This window comes from Cervus canadensis, chromosome 15, assembly GCF_019320065.1.
Source record: "Cervus canadensis isolate Bull #8, Minnesota chromosome 15, ASM1932006v1, whole genome shotgun sequence".
NCBI lineage: Eukaryota > Metazoa > Chordata > Mammalia > Artiodactyla > Cervidae > Cervus > Cervus canadensis.
In genome coordinates this window covers 39,866,033-39,888,312 of record NC_057400.1, presented here as the reverse complement: position 1 = coordinate 39,888,312, position 22,280 = coordinate 39,866,033, and the positions used below count along the sequence as shown (strand labels likewise).

General features: G+C 36.2%; 1 protein-coding gene and 1 non-coding gene across 15 annotated transcripts in view; one reads left to right on the top strand and one right to left on the bottom strand.

The window, feature by feature from the left end:
• Positions 1–22,280, top strand: part of BAZ2B (bromodomain adjacent to zinc finger domain 2B) — a 399,660-nt gene that overhangs the window by 103,952 nt on the left and 273,428 nt on the right. The window lies entirely within an intron of this gene.
• LOC122454047 lies at positions 19,724–19,830 on the bottom strand. Its single transcript, XR_006273269.1, has one exon. It is a non-coding gene; the product is annotated as a U6 spliceosomal RNA (small nuclear RNA).

Here is a 22,280-nt window from a genome sequence, read left to right as displayed (position 1 = left end):
ATATTGTGACCCTGCGTATTTAACTAATATGCAGAGTACGTCATGAGAAACACTGGGCTGGATGAAGCACAAGCTGGAATCAAGATTGCCGGGAGAAATATCAATAATCTCAGATATGCAGATGACACCACCCTTATGACAGAAAGTGAAGAAGAACTAAAGAATCTCTTGATGAAAGTGAAAGAGGAGAGAGAAAAAGTTGGCTTAAAGCTCAACATTCAGAAAGCTAAGATCATGGTATCCGGTTCCATCACTTCATGGCAAATAAATGGGGAAACAGTGGAAACAGTGGCTGACTTTATTTTTTGGGGGCTCCAAAATCACTGCAGATGGTGACTGCAGCCATGAAATTAAAAGACACCTACTCCTCGGAAGGAAAGTTATGACCAACCTAGACAGCATATTAAAAAGTAGAGACATTACTTTGTCAACAAAGGTCCGTCTGGTCAAGGCTATGGTTTTTCCAGTAGTCATGTATGGATGTGAGAGTTGGACTATAAGGAAAGCTGAGCGTAGAATAATTGATGCTTTCGAACTGTGGTGTTGGAGAAGACTCTTGAGAGTCCCTTGGACTGCAAGGACATCCAACCAGTCTATCCTAAAGGAAATCAGTCCTGGGTGTTCATTGGAAGGACTGATGTTGAAGCTGAAACTCCAATATTTTGGCCACCTGATACAAAGAGCTGACTCATTTGAAAAGACCGTGATGTTGGGAAAGATTGAAGGCCGGAGGAGAAGCAGATGAAAGAAGATGAGATGGTTAGATGGCATCACTGACTCAATGGACATGAGTTTGAGTAAACTCCGGGAGTTAGTGATGGACAGGGAGGCCTGGCGTGCTACGGTTCATGGGGTCGCAAAGAGTCAGACACGACTGAGTGACTGAACTGAACTGAACTGAAGTGAAAGAAGTAAAGTGTGGATTCCCAGATTTATTTTTTCCCTGAAAGACTGTTCAATTTTCTCCCAAACTCTCTTATTGTTTCTAATAATTTTTTAGTTGATTGTATCAGAGTTTCTGCATATATAATTGTATTATTCAAATAAAGATAATTCTGCTGCCTTGATTCTATTATTTGTAACTTTATTTTTCTGTGTTAAGAATAAACTAGGTCAGTACCTAAAAAGCAGTATTAACATTTAGTAGCCTTATATTTTCCCAACTTTGGAAATGCTTTGAATACTGTATCATTGTGTATTGGCTTCTTTAATGATGGCATTTCGCTCACAAGCTTTGGCTCTTTTTGGTGGCTTTTGGCTTGTTAAATGTATGGTTGGAAATCACATTAAGCAAGTATTCACTTATTTCTATTTTATTAAGACTTAAAAATTTCAGTAAGTTTAATTTTACTTAAATGCATGAGCAGCTTCATAATTCTTCATGACCTTTTCCATTTATCTTAGTGTTCTAAGTTTGTCTGGTTGTGTTTTTGTTTTCCATTTTGTGCTGCAGATTTAAATATTGATGGTCTTTGACATTTGGAGTAAGCAACAAGGTGACCTAAGCAACAGAAAACATAATTCAGGTATATTTTCCTTAGAACTTTTTCTCTTACTCTGTTGAGATCTGTGTTGTGGGTGTTTCTGTGATCCTGTGTTTGAGGGTCAACCTTTGATTTTAGCAGTTCTACTGCTTCAGACCAGCCTACCTGGGGATGAGGCCACGGGAGGGGCCGTGGCAGCAAGAGAGGAATGACCAATCTATTACTGTGGATTATGAGTTTTTTATGGTGACTCAGTCAGTGCTTACTTATGTCTGCCTAGTCAAACTTGTTCATCACCTGCAAAAAGCTGACTTTTTTTCAACCCTAATGACTGGTCGAGGACAATCAAAACAATTGAGGCCAAAGTGTAGCCCATGATGTTTTTCTGATATGCAGACGTGAGTCCCAAGCTCTGTGATTCCCACTTCTCTTATAATCCCTAAAATTTAATTCTGCAAGTTATAAGTTAGAACATTTCAGAATATTCTCACTTACTGCTTCCTAAAATCTGCACCTTGCACGCTGGGGACATACATATATAAAATAAAAATCTTCTTATAATATTGATATTTTCCCTGGCTTCTTTAATGATGGCATTTCCCTCACTAGTTTTGATCCTTTTTGGTAGATTTTTGGGAGTGATTATGTGAATGAATGCTATTTATTCATATTTTAAAGCTCTTTTCACATATCCAAAAAATTCTCCTTAGAAAAGGTTATACCATTTTAAACGATTGCTGCTGGACTTTGGAATTTTTTCATTGTATTCTTAGAATAATTTCATTTAAATTTGTATATCCTTATTTGTTACAGATAATTGCATGTTACTAAATATATTGGGATATGGTATTTGTATTTAAATTGCTTAGAAGGGCAGAGACATTACTTTGCCAACAAAGGTATGTCTAGTCAAGGCTGTGGTTTTCCCGGAAGTCAAGTATGGATGTGAGAGTTGGACTATAAAGAAAGCTGAGCGCTGAAGAATTGATGCTTTTGAACTGTGGTGTTGGAAAAGATCTTGAGAATCTCTTGGACTGCAAGGAGATCCAACCAGTCCATCTTAAAGGCAATCAGTCCTGAATATTCATTGGAAAGACTGATGCTGAAGTTGAAACTCCAATACTTTGGCCACCTGATGCAATGAGGTGACTCATTGGAAAAGACCCTGATGCTGGGAAAGATTGAAGGTGGGAGGAGAAGGGGTTGACGGAGGATGAGATGGTTGGATGGCACCACCAACTCAATGGGCATGAATTTGAATAAACTCTGGGAGTTGGTGATGGATAGGGAGGCCTAGCGTGCTGCAGTCCATGGGATCACAAAGAGTCAGACACGACTGAGTGACTGAACTGAACTGTTTAGAAGTAGTGGTTTTGGTAAGATTTTTAGAGTGATGTGGTAATAGTAATCCCATAACAACTGGTCTCATTATAAGGTATGGCCGATTATTTTCATAGGTGCAACAAGAGGGTTAACTACATAGGCCTTGAGTTTGCTCTTGCAAATCTAGAGCCTATACACTATCATACAACTATTAAGGTTACGACATTAACTTGACTGTAACTTTTTGTAGGGAATCTCAGGTAGGACATTTAAAAGCTACTGTTAATTGCTTGCTTCAGGCTAGAAATACAAGCCCAGGAGACTACCAGATTTCACCTAATACCCTTAAATATCCCTCCAATTTCTTAAGATTCGTAGTCTACTGGGAAGTGACCTTCCTTATCACTTACAAAGCTGAGCCTTATAATCCAGGGACAAGTCCAGGTTTTCTGCAAGGGCTCTTAGGCGTTGGATCCTTAATTAAAGCCAGCCATAGTTAGGGGCTTCCCTCATAGCTCAGTTGGTAAAGAATCTGCCTGCAATGCATGAGACCCCGGTTCAATTCCTGGGTTGGGAAGATCCGCTGGAGAAGGAATAGGTTACCCACTCCAGTACTCTTGGGCTTCCCTTGTGGCTCAACTGGTAAAGAATCTGGCCGCAATGCAGGAGACTTGGGTTTGATCCCTGGGTTGGGAAGATCCCCTGAAGAAGGGAAAGGCTACCCACTCCAGTGTTCTGGTCTGGAGAATTCCATGGACTGTATAGTCCATGGGGTCCTAAAGAGTTGGATATGACTGAACGACTTTCACTTTCACTTTTCAAAGGTCTTGACAATTAACTTCAAGCTGCCATGCTACAAAATAGTTACTGTTGAAAAAACATTTTGCCAGAATAATAATTTGATGTATTTGAGCATAGGAATTTTTCAAAATTACAAACAATTGTATGGGATTAATTTTAGCTTATTTTGTTAAAGCCATAACTTAAAAAAATGAAATTTACTAAATTAATTTACCAAAGATTTGCCTTAATTATGCAAACTTGGGTTCTTAAATGGTCCTTACTTTGTTTTTATAAGTATTTTTAAAATTTGTTTTCTAATGCACATTTAAGATACTAGAAATTCTGTTTCTTTGTTTTCTGAGAAATCAGGTTTAAAGACAGTGAAAGGCCTAGAAATAGATGGTGGTGGTAGCGTACAATGTTATGAATGTACTAAATGCCACTGAAATGTACATTTAAAAATTGTTACAGTGGTAAATGATATGTTACATATATATATTACCACCAAATAAAAGATAACGAAAGGCACAGATAGCTTGATAAGATAGATAGGATAACAGCAATCTTGCTTTGCTTTTGCTAAAGTCTTCCACATGTTTTCCTCTTAGGAACATTTTTATAAGAAAGGTAAGATTTGGATACACAAAACTAAAGATACATTTCAGATTGTCTATAGATAAAGATGCAAAAATATTTGAATGTTCACCGTAGAAAACAGTGGAAGATAGAGTTGAAGTATAGATTTTGGACATACTCTTTATTTTCTGATGTTTACAGGTTAGACATCAATGAATGTTTTATAAATGAGCATTAAAATTATTCCATTTGTTACAAGGAGATGAGGGCTTATAATTTTTCTTTCTCCCTTAGCAGTGGTACAAGTCCATTTGGTAGGAGTTTTGACCAAACTGCATTATATTTTTGTGGCTTATTTTGTCATATATTTGTCAAGTGTTTGCTAAAAGCAAGAAACTTAGAGTTGCAATGGGAGAAAAGTAGATGAATAAGACACTTGATTATCTAATTAATTCTGTTTAACAAAAAATTTCTAAGATTTAGCAGCTTAAAACAACTTTATTTCTATGGGTCAGGAATCTGGGGTCAGTTTTGGTAGTTTTAGCTCAGATCTTCTCATGAGGTGTCTGTCTAGTCTCCTGTTGAGATAGCAGTCATCTCTAGTCTTAACTGTTCTGTAGGATCTGCTGCCAAGCTTACAGGTTACTTGCAGGGCTCAGTTGTTCCTTGTTGGCTTTGGCAGGAGGCCTCAATTCTTTGTCACATGGTCATTTCCACAGTGCTGCTTCTGATGTGGCAGCTTGCTTCCCCTAGAGTGAGTGATGATGTTTATATCACTTCATATTAATATTAGCAGAAGGTTTATTTTCATTCTTGAAGATAACTGCTTTGCTTGACTTAAAAAGTCATTAGAATTACTATTTACAAGAAAAATCTTGAAGTTCTATTTAGGATCACAAAATATACTGTCATATTTAAAACCCATAAATCTAATGCTATGAATTTTGCACTAGAAAGTGAATCCGGACACTTGGTTATCCTAGGTTTTATTTATTTAGTTTCTTGGCCACCCATGGTGAGAGTGGAATCAAATTGTTAGAAAGGGTAAAAGTAAAGTATAAATACTTTTCACTGAAACCAATCAAGAGAAGAATACTGGACTGGTAGGCTCCTCCCTTTGAGTGTCTTTAAGATTGTATGAATTGCAATTTCCTTCTTCCTTTTTACATTTTAGATTTTCTTAAAACTAAATTACTGCATATGCCGTTTAATACTTGACTCTCCCCATTTATCTGTTACCTTAAATTATTTGCTTCTGCTTCCTAATTCTACCTTTGTTACCATAGTAACAGAAATGGACTAGGGAACTTTCAAGACAACCAGCAACTGAAATGAATGAGCATTCTAACTCATCACCTGTGGTTGTCGTGTCCCATCACTACTCCTGTTTAATAGAAATAAGCAGGCATCATAAGGCCTGTTGACTCAGAGTGGGGGAAAAGTCAGGATCTTAACTCTCATTTGCTTCAGATTTATTTGCTAGAAAGAAAGAGCTTTTCTGATAACTTAGAAAAGAACTCTTCATTCTTGTGAAAAGGTTAGACACTTTCCACTCCACACAGCTATACATTAAAATGTTTATAATATGCTTTTCATAGGTATTAAATTAATAGATGTCTAGAGAATGAGTTTTGGTATTATTTTATGTTGGCCTACCATGATCAAATTTGTTTTTTTACACATTACTTAAATGAAACTTGAAAAACAAATATAGACCTTAAACTCTGAGAAGAAGGAATTAAAAATATTATTAAACTTAATCAGACTGTTATTTATCATTTTAATAAGTAAATATTTTGAAATAGTTAAATTTTAGGAACTTCCCTGGTGGTCCAGTGATTAGTTAGGACTCCGTGCTTTCACTTCTGGGGGTGGGTTCAATTCCTGGTCAGGGAACTAGGATCCCACAAATCACATGGTGTAGCCAAAAAAAAAAAGTTAAAATTTAAAATGTAAAATGTTAGGTTTTACGGCTAGTTAGCAGTTTTTAAAAAGTGTTTCTTTGCATTGTTTGTTTTCCTCATGAAATATAGATACATTTGGTAATGTCCATATTGGGAATAGATTAGTTATTAGAGATTGCTAGAAGTTTGTTTGCTTCATTTCTCCCCCCCCCCCTTTTTTTTTTCAATTAACAAATAGTACACCTTTTAGAACTTTTTGCTTTAGAAACCTAAATTAAAGTTTCCTTCCTCTGGTTATTAACTTTAAAAATTTTAATTCTTGTATTAAATTATTCTCAAAGAGGTGGTATTTTTGTTTGGTTTTGAAGAACTTCCACCTCGTTATCCTTTGAGTGGGCGATTAACAAAACAGTGGTTCCTAGGTTGGGCATTGTTTCTAGGACCTTTGTGGATATCAGAATCTGTGGATGCTCACATCCCTTATGTAAAATTTCACAGTATTTTCATACAGCCCATGCATATCCTTCTGTATACTTTAAATCATCTCTAGATTACTTATAATACCTAATGCTATGTAAATGCTATGGAAATAGTTGTAAATATGATGTAACTGCTGTGTAAATAGATTCTTTGATCCTCAGTTGATGAATCTGTGAATATGGGACCTGCAGATATGGAAGCTGTGGATACTGAGGGTCAACTGTAGTTGTTTCTTGCTGGATGACCTTTGTTTGGGTATTGTCTTTAAATCTGGTTCGCTGTAATTTTTCTTAGACTACATGATTTTTGGGCTCCAGTCTTCTGTATTAATGGTCTTACTCTGAAATATTTTTGATTGTGCTTCCCTATCAGTAAAAATGTTTTGCAGCATAAATCATCAATATATGTAAATTCATGTTAATGAATCAAAATTTAATATGATATACAATTGTACTAAATAATAGAAATGAAAATAAAAGGAGATAAAGATGATATGAATAGGCTGTTGAAGTATTTTGCTAATGATGACTTTATATTATTAACTAATTTTTCAAAGTACATTGAACATTTAAGGTGATAGTTGTTAACAATAGTCAGTATCTATATTTCAAATAATGTATTATTAAACTCATAGTTACTTATCACTGAGATCATCCTAGTTTTTTCCTCATAATGTGGCTGATACTTGGAAAAGAAGCATCAGCTTTGGCATTTTTATGTTGTTTCTTATGATTATTATTAGATTAGATTATTATTAGATTATATAGATTAGATTATTTTTATTACTAGTATTATATTCTTAGTCCGTTTGGCTGCTATAACAGAAAACCATAGACTGGGTGGCTTATAAAAAGCAGAAATTTATTTCTCTCAGTTCTGGAAGCTGTGAGATCAGAGGTGGTGGCAGATTCCCAGCTCTGCTCCCTGGTTCCATAGACCATAGCCATCTTGTTTTGTTGTGTTCTCATATTGTGGAGGGAGCAAGGGGGCTCTCTGGGTTTTCTTTTCACATAGGCACTAGTTCCATTCATTCATAAAGGCTCTGCCCGCATGTCCTAATGTTACCTAGTACGGGGTCACTGCCCAAGTCACATAGTAGCTGATACCATGGTTCAGGTTTTTGAGAAAAGGAAAAGGTTTATCGTGATGTCAGCTGGCAAAGAGACAGGAGGCAGGCAGGGCTCAACTCAAATCTGTCTCCCAGATCTGGGGGTTTGGTCAAGCTTTTATGAGTTAACTGGTAGTGTTGGTATGTGGATCTTTCTTGTGGGGGCTTTGGAACCTGGCTATTATGATAAAGGGGCTTTGACATCAGATCTTCCTGGATAACGGACCCTTTGCTTCTGAACTGGTTCCAGTGTTCAGGTTCCGGTCATGTCCCGGTCCTTTGGTTTCGTGGTTCCAGGTGAATTTGAGATCAAAATTTCTCCTCTTCACATGCTTCAGCTGCATGATTGGTTATTCTTTACTTTCTTAAAAAGCAGCTCAGTATGTTTTCAGAAACAGGATAGGGTCAGTTTGGACTGGTAACCAATTATCTCCCAGAGGCCCTCCCTCTAAATACCATCACATTGGGGGTTAGAATTTCAACATAAATTTGGAGAGGGTGGCAACATAGACATTTAGACCATGGTTATTTAATCCATTAATTTTTTTTTTTTAAGGAATCTTTTTACACCCTTCTTATTTTGTGACAGTTGGTTTAAAATACAGTCATCTCTCAGTATCTGGTGGGGATTGTTTCCAGGACTTCTATCAGTTCCAAAATCCATAGGTGCTCAAGTCCCTTAGTTAGCCCTCTGTATCCACAGATTCAGCCAACCATGGATCATACATGCAGATGTGGACTGGAGGCTATGGAGGGCCCACTGTAGATGATATAATTTGTAAGATCTGGTTTACCATTGTGACTCTGGATGATGTGCTGACCAAATGATTAAGGATAACACTATGAACTCTTCTACCATGTGCAACTCAGTCTTCCCACAGAATAGCTTGGATAACATATGTCCCCATGGGGGTGTCTCTAATCTCAATTCGTATATTAAATATTAGTGTTAGTATTTAGCAAATTTTTCTTTTTTTTCCTTAATAAATTATTCTTTTTGGGGCAAGATCTAATTCATGAATTGGGCAGCATCCCATTAGCAACTAGAAGGGCACTCCAAGGGGTTGTACAAAATGAAAGGTTTTTATAGGAAGAAAGGTGGGGCAAGGAAGCAACTACCAAGAGAAAAGAAAGAATGTTTTTAGGCCAGGACATCTTTTTGAGGTCAAAGGAAGGCAGGGATTTTTTTTATGATGCAGATTGCTTCTTTTTCTTCTGAGGGGGTTGTTAGATGGAGGAGGCCCATGTGACAGATTACCTCATTGGTGCAGACTAGAACATTATGAACTGGTTAAGATTGTATTTCTGGGAAAGTGTATAACTTCCAGTGCCAGGTCTTAAGTCTAGGTTTGGTATTACGGGCTTTAGCACAAGCAATGCCATTTTGGGCCTGTGGTTTCCTCTTTTAACAATTCCCTCCGCTTTGATCAGACTCTCAGCTTAATAGAGAGATGTGAGTAAAAAAATTAATGTATTAGTGTCACTCTCCGTGAATTTGCAGCTTTGTTGATCCTTGGTGTGGCGTGAAGTTTTTGCTTAATCTCCATGACATCTATGGATCACAGTTCCAGGTTATGGATTTTAAGTTGGTTGTTCTCTTGGTTACTTTTCTGACATTCCAGTCTTAGGGATATCATTTGCTTGGCAGTTAGCTGCTTCAAAACGCATTTCAAGTTTTTGAGAGAGTACAACATCAGGGAGATTATTATGATTTAACTGTAAGCAGGATAGCTGCCAGTGTTTGGTGTGCACTTCGGAGCCCTGATTCCCAAGACCCAAACCAATCAAAGACCTCCTTGAAGGAGTCACCCTTTTAAGTCAAATGGCTTACTCAGTGGTCTTATGTAGTTGCGTTTTAACTTGCCCAGAAATATCAGTCCAGATACAACAGGTGGTATTGGCCATAGCACACATACCTTTCTTGCTTAGCTAGAAGGTAATCAAGGGCTATTATATTATCAAGAACAACTTTGGCCAGAGAGTGTTAGGATCTTTCCTGGGCAGCTAATGCTTTATCAGCAACAGATTCCATAGTACTTTCAAGAGTTAGGGAGAGATTTCTGATTATTTTCTAATTCATATTTACTCCTAACCAGGGAAATATACCCCTGCCAAATGAAGCAAACCGCGTATCATGAAAATCCTCCTGGTATGTTTTTTTTTTCCTTTTTAAAACAGTTAGGGACATAGTTAAATAACCTGAGAAGCATTCCCCAGCTGAGCACCAGCCATCTAAGCATTCATAAGCCCAAGGAGGAGAATAATCACAGACAAATATAAATTCTATCAGAGCATAATTATCCGTTCAAATCAGAAGGAAGTTAGAGTTTCTTCTAGCCTGAAATAAAAAGTTATTCTAAATTCCAGAGATATGCTCCGCTTAGCAGTACAGTTGAAGGTGTTTTCTTTCAGGCCCATGTCAGCATAAAGGAAAGAAAGAAAAAATGAAAGGATTTCATGTTTAGCCAGAGTAGGGAGTCTTGATCAGGCATCTTGGGCAGAAGCAGTCTACATTGATATCAACAACTTCTCTTTGTCAGTTTAATTTGTAGGTCTCCATTGTTTGTTCAAGATCAGATATCAGGTAGGCCCCTTTTCAGCTGTGTACCCACAAGGCTCAATACTTTCTAACTTTACAGCAATATCAGTGTTTAGGAGCAGTTGGCGTTTGGGACTCCAGGATTGACTTTATTCTTAGTGATTCCAAATCAGAGGTATGGGAGAAAATGGGAAATGTTTGGTAAGTCTGGCCAGATATTGAGGAAACTAGAATTCAGATCTAGTCCAGTATATATATATATAAAACAAAATCTCAAAGACATTGCAATAACTATAATCTAAAGTCTACAAAGGTACAAAAATAATTTTTCTCTCTACAATCACTCCCACTTTTCCCCAGATATAATCATTCCCCAGAGATCATACAAATTTGCAAATTTGTATTAAACTTGGTCTGAGTAATCTATAAGTACAGCAAGAATAGTGATTGACCATATAACTTCATTTAAAAAATTACTTTGCCTGGAACCTTGTAAGCAAGATACCAGGTTGATTTTTCCAAGCAGTTCCTTGAAGCTATCTGGTCACATCTGAGTTTATGTGCATCTCTCTCAAATTATATTCCAGTTAAAACCTTGGTAGATAGCCAGTATTTTCCCCCAAATTGGACTCTCTGTGATTTTTCCTGCATTGGAATAAATTGTTTAGTCTTTTTTGCTTATGTATATCTCCTTAAGATAGGCTAAATATTAAATCTATACCTCATATTTGATTTAATATTAATCTTTTCATATTACATATATTTTAAATTTTAGTTTTTTAATAAGCATAGCAACTGATTTCAATGAAGTAGATTTATTTGCAAATAAAGTTGATCAAAGTCACAAAATTAAGCAGGAGTTATCATCTCAGGGGAGAATCATTCATCTAGGGGGCACTTATAAGTATGTGGGATGTTTTGATTTCATGATGACTGAAGGGGAGCTATTGACAGTGTTAACCATCTGTCAGGTTTGGAGCAGCCTCACTCCAATGAATTGTCCCATCTAAGATAATAGCAGTAACTGTGAAACACAGGGCTAAAGTCATATTTTAGAGTTATCGTGTGTTAAGAAGACTCACAATTAATTCATAGCTTAGTTGCTCAGTTGTGTCCAACTCTTTGTGACCCCATGGACAGTAGCCCATCAGGCTCCTCTGTCCATGGGATTTTCCAGACAAGAATACTGGAGTGGGTTGCCATTCCCTTCTCCAGGGGATCTTCCCGACCCAGCGATCGAACCCAGATCTCCTACATTGCAGGCAGATTCTTTACCATCCGAGCCATCAAGAAAGCCCAGTAGGAGGAAAGAGTTATATAAATAATTACAATGAAGTATGATAAGTACATCAGAACACTTAGATTTAATGTAAAGAGGTAGCTGTGAGAGGGGTAAGGGTTTAGGGAGCAAGTCATCCTTTTGTTAAACTCTTTGAGGAAAAAGACTGCCTGTGTTTTTTCATCTAAAAGTTATATGTTTACAACAGATAGCACTGGACCTTAAAGTTGGTAGTATAATCATAGTCAATAAATATTAGTGATTAAACAAGTTGATATCCTAGCATTTATTTGGGTGGGTGTACCATCTCAGCAAATTTTTTTTAAGTTCTCTTTTTTAAGTCTTTGTTGAATTTGCTATAATGTTGCTTCTGTTTTGTTTTGTTTTTATTTTTGTTTTTGTTTTTGTCTGGAAGACATGTGAGATCTTAACTCTCCAACCAGGGGTCAAATCTGTACCCCCTGCATTGGAAGGTGAAGTCTTAACCATTGGACTTCTGGGGAAGTCCCCTGATTAAATTTTGAAGAATTAATTGATGTATATCCAGGTAGAAAAAGAGAGAAGGCACAAGTAGTCTTAAAAGAACTCAGGCATTGTAGGAAGTGTTAGCAAATAATGTTGGAAGATGGCGCTTAGATAAAGCATTGAAGAAGCTTGCAAGTATTTATAAAGGGGGGAAATATGATTAGATTTAATCATATTTAGGTTTCAACGAGGTATCTCAGCACTGTGGAAGATGTAGAGGGAGAAGAGAGAGACATTTTCATTTCTTAGGCATGAACGTAACACATGTAAGACCTTGTAGGATTGAAATATTACCTGAAAATCAAGTTGTTATACTTTAATTTATATTACTTAGAGTTTATAGTGGGGTTTCCCAGATGGCTAGTAGTAAAGAATCCACCTGCCAATGCCAGAGATGCAGAAGACATGGGTTCGATCTCTGGGTTGGGAAGATAACCTGGAATAGGAAATGGCAACCTGCTCCAGTGTTCTTGCCTGAAAAATCCCATGTGCAGAGGAACCTAGAGGACTGCAGTCCATGGGGTTGCAAAGAGTTGGACAGGATTGACCTACTAAGCACACATGCACTATTATTCTAGTCTATATTTTGTATTGAATAATTTTAATTCTTAATGCTTTTTTAGTTATTCTTTAAAACTGACTAAATTTTTTAATGTTCAAAATAATTCACGTATACCAGTGGTTTTTGGATTCAGACAGGGGGAATAATTAGTGATTTTGCTTAATTTTTTTTAAGTAAGATATTTATAAGCCTAAAGTTAATAAACTGGTTCAACTAAAGATTAGTTACATTTTAAGGTAGTTTGACAATAAGCTTAGTAGTAATTCTCAAGAAAAATTCTGAGCTGTATACAGAATTAGATTATTTGATTACTTCTACTCAGCAGATTTGTATAAAGCTTGGCATCTTCCACACAAAAACTCAAACAAAGTCACAAAATGAAAGCAGGTATTTTTCAGAGTCAAGTAATAACTTTTATTTTGAGATCCTCTAGATCCTCAAATCCTTTTTTGCTATGCCAAATGTAACTTCTGATCATAATATAATCACCACAAACTCTAGATCCTCAATAACTTATTAGGTAAATGTAGTGGAACTTTCTTAACGTGATTTTTAATGTTAAAGTTGGAACTGTGGAATAAATATCTATATTAGTGTAAAAACAATAATTACATATTTGCCATGCAAAATTATTTATTAATACATTTAAATTCTGAATATTAAATCTGCTTTCGTCATACTTAAAAAAAGTTTCTTAATGAGAAATGGAAAGGTGACTTTTGCTAAAATATGGGATAAGTAGGGATGTAAAGAAGAAAGCCATTTATTTAGGTCAATAATGTTAAAAAGACTTTAGGTAAGCATTCAGTCAGGAAGCAGGTACAGCTGACACGCCTTCTCATAAGAAGAGAGAACTGGAAAACTTCAAAGCCATCTGGCTGGTGCCATTTAACGTAGGGACAAAGTCCTAATCATTAATGACAGCATTACCGTATTCTGGCCATAAAACTAATACATGGAAAGTGTCTAGATTTGTTAGGTGATTCTGAGTATCAGAAAAAGATAGACTCTTATTAAAGGAAGAAGGGAAAGTATCTTAACTGTTTTATTTAGAATATTTAAATATGGATAATTAAATTTCACTGTTCATGGGGTTCTCAAGGCAAGAATGCTGAAGTGGTTTGCCATTCCCTTCTCCAGTGGGCCACATTTTGTGCTGCACTCAATATGCCAGCAAATTCGGAGAACTCAGCAGATTGGAAAAGGTCAGTTTTCATTTCAATCCCAAAGAAAGGCAATGCCAAAGAATGCTCAAACGACCACACAATTGTACTATCTCCCATGCTAGCAATATAATGTTCAAAATCCTTCAAGCTAGGCTTCAACAGTACGTGAACAGAAAACTCCCAGATGTACAAGCTGTATTTAGAAAAGACAGAGGAACCAGAGATCAAATTGCCAACATCCACTGGGTCATAGAAAAAGCGAGAGATTCTAGAAAAACACATGCTTCATTGACTACGTGAAAACCTTTTGACTGTGTGGATCACAACAAACTGTGGAAAATTCTTCAAAAGATGGGAACACCAGACCACCATTCCTGCCTCCTGAGAAATCTGTATGCAGATCAAGAAGCAACACTAGAACCAGATATGGAACAACAGACTGGTTCCAAATAGGAAAAGGAGTACATCAAGGCTGTATATTGTCACCCTGCTTGTTTAACTTATATGCAGAGTACATCATGAGAAACACTGGGCTGGATGAAGCACAAGCTGGAATCAAGATTGCTGGGAGAAATATCAATAACCTCAGATATGCACATGACACCTCACTTATGGTAGAAAGGGAAGAGGAACTGAAGAGCTTCTTGATGAAAGTGAAAGAGAAGAGTGAGAAAGCTGGCTTGAAACTCAGCTTTCAGAAAACTAAGATCATGGCATCAGGTCCCATCACTTCATGGTAAACAGATGGGGGAAAAATGGAAACAGTGACAGGCTTTATTTTTTTGGGCTTCAAAATCACTGCAGATGGTGACTGCAGTCATGAAAGTAAAAGATGCTTGCTCCTTGGAGAAAAAGCTATGACAAACCTAGACAGCGTATTAAAACCAGAGACGTTACTTTGCCAGCAAAGGTCTGTCTAGTCAAAGCTATGGTTTTTCCAGTAGTCACGTTTGGATGTGAGAGTTGGACTGTAAAGAAAGCTGAGTGCCAATTTTGAACTGTAGTGTTGAGAGTCCCTTGGACTTCAAGGAGATCAAATTAGTCAATCCTAAAGGGAATCAGTCCTGAATATTCATTGGAGGGATTGATGTTGAAACTGTAGCTCCAATACTTTGGCCACCTGATGCAAAGAACTGACTCATTAGAAAAGACCATGAAGCTAGGAAAGATTGAATGCAGGAGGAGGAGATGACAGAGGATGAGATGGTTGGATGGCATCACTGACACGATGGACATAAGTTTAAGCAAGCTCCGGGAGTTGGTGATGGACAGGGAAAGCCTGGCATGCTGTAGTCCATGGGGTCACAAAGAATCCAACACGACTGAGCAACTGAGCTGACTGACCATACTCTACATTACATCCCATGAGGTTTATATACAATTCTCTTCACTTGTTTAAGCACCCCCTTCCCCCCCCTCCCCCACCCCTGCCTCATCTATTGCCCCTGGCAACCACCAGTGTGTTCTCTGTATCTATAAGTTTGGTGGGTTTTGTTGTGTATTTGTTGTTTTTTCTTTTTTTAAAATTCCATGTATAAATGAAATCATATGGCATTAATCTTGGTCTGCCATATTTTAATTAGCATAATGCCCTCAAGGTACATACACATCACAGATGGCAGGATTTCCTTCTTTTTTATTGCTGAATAATCTTATCTATCTATATATTTTTATTTTTTTTCTTTAACCATTGATAGACAGTTGACACAGATTTTTTCTATGTCTTGGCTGTTGTAAATATTGCTAGAGTGAATATAAGGGTGCATATATGTTGTCCAGTTAGTATTTTCATTTTCTTTGGATAAATATCCAGACGTGGAATTGTTGGGGCATATGGTGGTTCTGATTTTAACTTTTAAAAAATTAAGTAATTAATTTGGTCACACCAGGTCTTTGTTGTGGCATCCAGGATCTTTAGTTGTGGCATGTGGAATCTAATTCCTTTATCAGGGATAGAACACAGGCCCTCTGCATTGGGAGCCTGGAGTCTTAACAACTGGATCACCAGGGAAGTCCCTATTCTTTTTTCTTAATACTCTTGTCTATTATGGTTTATCACAGGACACTGACTATAATTCTCTATGCTATACAGTAGGACCTTGTTGTTGTCTTAATTTCTCTTTCTGATAGTTCATTTTTAGTGTATAGAAACACAATAGAATTTTGTATATTGATTTTGTATCCTGAAGCTTTACTGAATTTCATTTTTCAATTGTGACTGTTTTTTTTTTTTTTTGGTAGAATCTTTATGGTTTTCTGTATATAATATGTCACCTGCAAGTAGAGACAGTTTTACTCCTTCCTTTTTTATTTAGATGTCTTTTTTTTCTGTTTCTTATCTAACAGCTCTGGCTGGAGCTTCCAATACTAACTACAAACTGCTTTAAAAAAATAAAGTCTAGAAAAACCAACCAATCTATATGAGAACCCTTGCAGTAACCTGTAAGACCCTGCCCGATCACCCGGGTTTGATTTCTGTGCTGGGAAGATCCCCTGGAGAAGAAAATGGCAATCCACTCCAATATTCTTGCCTGGAGAATCCCATGGACAGAGGAGCCTGGCAGACTATAGTCCATGGTATCACGAGAGCCGGACATGACTCAGCGACCAAACCACCACTGATCATCCTTACAGCCCCTGAGCTTTTTTTCATCATGTGACATGACTGTGCAACTACACTTTCTTTCTTTCCGAAAACCTTATGGCTTGTTCTTACTTCTTTCAACCACTGCTTGTAAGGGTTGGTGACTCCTTCCTTTAATACCCTAACCAAAATTGGAAACCCTTCACTTTCGCTTACTCTCTATCCCTTTTTATGTTCTGTTTTTTCTTATGGCACTTACACCCTTCAAATATTTTTATTATAGTTTTTCTGCAGAAGAAGGCAAGAATTATTTTTGTTTTGGTTCACTAGCAAATAGCATCTAGACAGCACTTGGCACATGGTAGGCACTGAGTACATTTTTCGTGGAATAAATGAATCTCGTGTTGTTATAATTGATTTACTTGTCTCTATTTCACTTGACTATAAGCTTGAAAGGCAAGTGCTGCAACTTCTCAGTCTGTTTCTTCAGGGTTTAGCACACATGGTTGCATGTGTTTGTTTGATTCATAAAAAAATGCTTCTCATTTTACAGAAGTGTAATCATAACAAAATAACACTGGAAATTTTTCACTTATGTTTACAAGTATGATTTTAGTTGCTATGGATACTTCATACTTGTACATATCATTTTGTTGAATTAACTTTCAAAATTCTTATGAAGCTATATAGGAATTAATAAAATCAATAGCAAAAAATTCTCTAGGGCTGATCTTTAGTCCTTAACTGTTTATTATTATCAGAATTTAAGTTTTTTGCAATTTGTATTTATTACAGATAAGGTTTCAACTAATAGTTTAGGAAGGCTTTAATTCAGTAACTTGGAAATATAACATGTTATAAAAAAATGCATGAAATTTCGCATTTATAAAAGAGCCAGTATATTTCTGTTGTGAAAAGATTCACTTTAAGTAGTGTGAACTGCCCTAGTGCATTTATATTTTTTCTTGGCTACTTGTTTTTATTACAGATATACTTTTATTTGGAAAAACTCAAATCCATCAGTTTATAAAGTAAATGTATCCCCTTTGGCCCTGCCAATTGCCGTTTCCAAAATCACTCTTAAAAATGTTTGCTATGTACCCTTTCAAACCTTTTTATAGGCATATGACTAGGTGCTTCCCAGGTGACTCAGTGGTAAAGAATCTACTTTGTGATGCGGGTTCGATCCCTGGGTCAGGAAGATTCCCCTGGAAGAGGAAATGGCAACTTGCTCCAGTATTCTTGCCTGGAAAATTCCATGGACAGAGGAGCCTGGTGGACTACAGTCCATTGAGTCACAAAGAGTGGGACACAACTGAGCATGCATGCACATATATAAATAAATGTATATATATGGTTGGCCCTCCGTATACATAGGTTCCACATCCATGGATTCAACCAATCTTGGACTGAAAATACTCAGGAGAAAGAAATTCCAAAAAGTACCAGAAAGCAGAACTTGAATTTGTTGAACTGGCAACTATTTACATAGCATTTACATTGTATTTACTACTATTTACATAGCATTTACTTTGTGTTCGGTATTATAAATAATCTGGAGATGATTTAAAGTATACTGGAGGATGTGCATAGATTAGCAAATACTGTGCCATTTTATATCAAGGACTTGAGCCTTTTCAGATTTTGGTATCCTTGTGGGTCCTGGAACCAATTCTCTGTAGATACAGAAGGACAAGTGCATACGTAAAAACTAAAATAAAAAAAAAAGCTAGTTAATGTCTAAGTTATTGTGCAGTTTATCTCTTTGAACTTGTGTCACAGAGATCTAAAATGTCAATAAATATGTCTTCTTTGTAAAATTGCACAATGATGTTTAATTTTTAATAATTTTCGACAGTTTATCTCTAATTATAATTAACAGTAGGTTATACAAATTTAAATATTTTCTGCTGTAGAGTATCTTATGAATCTCCAAAGAGGGTAAGTTATGTTCAGAATTTCCTGAACTTATATGACCAGTATTTTCATGAGGCTTATAATTCTTTCAAAGTGCATGTCATATTACTGATTGTCTATTAAAAGTATTTGTAGCTGTGGTCAATCTTCTTATGTTACTTGTAAGGAAATTGAGACTGAGGTAGTAAGAAATTGAAACCATACCTTTTGTTTCTTAATTCTTGTCCCATGTTGCTCCTGTTGCTTTGAATTTAATCTTCATTTAGTACTTTTTCCTGAATTCAAATAGAAAAGTTAGAGACTGGAATTTTTTATAAGGAAAATATGTTTTGTATGTTGATACTATGATAAGGTAACATTGGTGTGTCTTTAGGTTTTTCTTTATGTCAGTATGCTATGTCTTGGTAGACAATTAGTTCCAAAGTGAGGAAAAGTTAGGATTCATTGAAGTTTCTCTTTGAAGTGTACAGGCTTCTCTGGTAGCTCAGCTGGTAAAGAATCTGCCTGCAATGCAGGAAAACCCAGTTCAATTCCTGGCTTGGGAAGATCCACTGGAGAAGTGATGGGCTACCCACTCCAATGTTCTTGGGCTTCCCTGGTAACTCAGCTGGTAAAGGATCCACCTGCAATGTGTGAGACCTGGGTTTGATCTCTGGGTTGGGAAGATCCTCTGGAGAAGGGAAAGAGGCTACCCACTCCAGTATTCTGGCCTGGACAATTCCATGGACTGTATAGTCCCTGGGATTGCAAAGAGACACAACTGAGCAACTTTCACTAATGCAGTTTACTGCAGAAAAGAAAATATTTAACTTTGAATAACCCACTCTTTTTCATTATTAGAAACAAAAGGAATTATGGAAAATTATGCAGCTTTCCTTAAATCACTTAAGTCCTCTGATATAAATGAGCTACTAGTTCCTTTCTCATGTTGAATAATTCTTTCAATTACTTTAAGTTACTTTATTTATTTTTTTATGCTTTTAATTTTTTTCCCAATTATTTTTATTAGTTGGAGGCTAATTACTTTACAATATTGTAGTGGTTTTTGCCATACATTGACATGAATCAGCCATGGATTTACATGTGTTCCCCATCCTGAACCCCCCTCCCACCTCCCTCTCCATCCCATCCCTCTGGGTCATCCCAGTGCACCAGCCCCGAGCACTTGTCTCATGCATCCAACCTGGACTGGCGATCTGTTTCACACTTGATAATATACATGTTTCGATGCTGTTCTCTCAGATCATCCCACCCTCGCCTTCTCCCATAGAGTCCAAAAGTCTGTTCTATACATCTGTGTCTCTTTTTCTGTCTTGCATATAGGGTTATTGTTACCATCTTTCTAAATTCCATATATATGCGTTAGTATACTGTGTTGGTGTTTTTCTTTCTGGCTTACTTCACTCTGTATAATGGGCTCCAGTTTCATCCACCTCATTAGAACTGATTCAAATGTATTCTTTTTAATGGCTGAGTAATATTCCATTGTGTATAAAAATATGGAACGCTTCACGAATTTGCATGTCATCCTTGCGCAGGGGCCATGCTAATCTTCTCTGTATCATTCGAATTTTAGTATATGTTCTGCCGAAGCGAGCACTTTAAGTTACTTTAAAAGTAGTGTGAAGTTTGGATGTGTCTAGTAAATTTCTTAGCTACTTCTTTTTCCTTAGTCTTCATCATTCAAGTTACCAGTTCTAATTATTGTGTGTATAGGAAGAGGCTAGTCAGTCTTGGTTAATTCTAGGTATGTTTTAAAATAGAGATACTGTTGAATCTTGTGACCTTAATTGGTCATACTCTGGCCTTTCCCTGAACTAAGTTCACTCCCTTTTTTTGTGGATATATTCTTGGTTAACCCAATCTCTTTATCAGGAAATAGAAGTTTCTTTTTTTTTTTTTTTCACTGTTAAAGATGTTTCTGTGGGAACTCTCTGTGTCTGATTATTTCCTTAAGATGAAGTAGAATTATTGGATCAAAGACTATATACATTAAATTTTTTATATTTTGGCAGATTTCCTTACAGAAAAGTTGTGCCAATTTCTATTTTCATTAATTGTGTGAGAGTTTGCATTTTCCCACCCTTTTAATCCTTACCAATCTGATAAGGAAAAAATTATATATTGTTTATATTAATGTTTATTAGAACATTAGATGTAAATCAGCATCAGTTTTCTTTGGTATTTATGTTTTCTCTTCAATTACCTACCTGTATATTTTGTCCACTTTTCTTTCAGGTGGATGTCCTATTTTATTTATTCATGAGAATGAAAATTTTACCACATCTGTTGCAAATATATTTCTCACAGTTTGTTGTTTACAGACTGTTGTTTAACCTTGTGTAAATAACTGTCAATTTAATTGTATATATTGTTCTTGTATAAGATTTTCATTTTGTAAGTACTAAGATCTTTTCCCTGTATATTTTATAGCTTTGACATTAAAATATAAGCTGACTTGCTATAGCTAAGAGACCAAAACTGCTAAGTAAAAGAAAACTTTATTTATTTTACATATAATAGGCCAGAGGGGAGTGGTCTAAGAATGGCTTTTTTATCCCTACCACGTAAATTCTATATGCGGGTCCAAAGTGACTGTACTATTTGTTGCTTTGCTTTCTCCCAGCATCAGAAAGGGAGAAAGGAGTGGAAAGTAAGCCTATTTTAAGAATATAACTTAGAAGTTGCACAAAGCACTTTGTTCATATCAAGTTGTCCAGAACTTAGTTGCAGGCTACAAGAGAGCTTTGGAAAATGAAACTGACAACTGACTGTGAAGTGTCCAGGTAAAATGTGGGTTTTTGTGTAACGTTGGGGAATAGAGTTCTGTCACTTGACTAAAAAGGAAAGATGGATATAGAGGGGATAAAAAGTAGTCTGTGACACAGGTACCATGCTTACTTAGCTGGAGGTCATTATTTGTGCCAAAATGATTCTGCTGATATTTTTAAATGTTTCCCTTTTAGTCCTATTTGGAAATCTGGAGTTGTGTGTTATGGATTCAATTTAATTTTTCTCTAAAATTTCTGGTCAGTTGTCCCAACACTATTTATGGAACATTTATCCTTTCTTTTCACTAATTTGAAATACCACTTTAAAATATATATACTATTTTTATTCACAGGGTTGTTTTTGTATTCTTTGTTTTTTTCCAACTTACTTCTTCCCTAGTACCTCACTTTTAATTGCCAGTTGTTTAAGTTTTGGTATTTCTTAGGGTTAACCTCTCATCCTTGCTCATTTATTTCAGAATTCTGTTAATTATTTCTTTCGGGGCTATTGTGACTGTTTTTGTCAAGTTCCAGAAAATAACCTTTTGCATTTTGATTGGGATTAGATTAAATTCACAAGTTTTAATTCATTATGTTGTTTTATTTCATTTTATAATTTGTAGAGACAGAATTTTTCATTATTTTCCTGATAATAGGGAGCAGTCATTCATTCTTGTTTCTGGCATACATCTTTTTCATTAATCTTTCATATACTGTGTTTATTTCATGCCTTTTAATGACAGAATTTTTGTTCATCTCCTTTTTTCTCAGGACAGATTTATATAGACCTATTATTTACTTAAGAATATGCAGGTAGATTCTTGATTTTCATCCCTGTTTATCTTGATACTGTCTTATATCCAGAAGGGTTTGATAATATAGCTTTATTCAATCATTTAGTTCCTCATTCTATAGCCTAAGAGGGTTAAGGAGGACCTTTAACTTTGTTGATTTTTTTTTTCCTTTGAAACCATCATTTTAACATCTAGCCTCATACCTTTGAAAAAATGCCTGCTGAGGCCCCAGTTCTGTTTTCATTTCCACTTTAGAGTGCCCATTTGGTAAGAAGATAGTTTGAAATTTTAACCTGCTACCTCTACCTGGTGAGAATTATCCATCCATGCTTTCATCCCTGTCAAGTGCAGTCTCTATCGTTGTTATTCTAGAGCTCTGAAAAAACTCCAGGGAGATTGGTATCTACCTCTCCTATAGTATCCTCCTTATATATTGCCAGCTTGACAAATTCTCCCTCTAACCACACCCCATAATCAGAACAAGC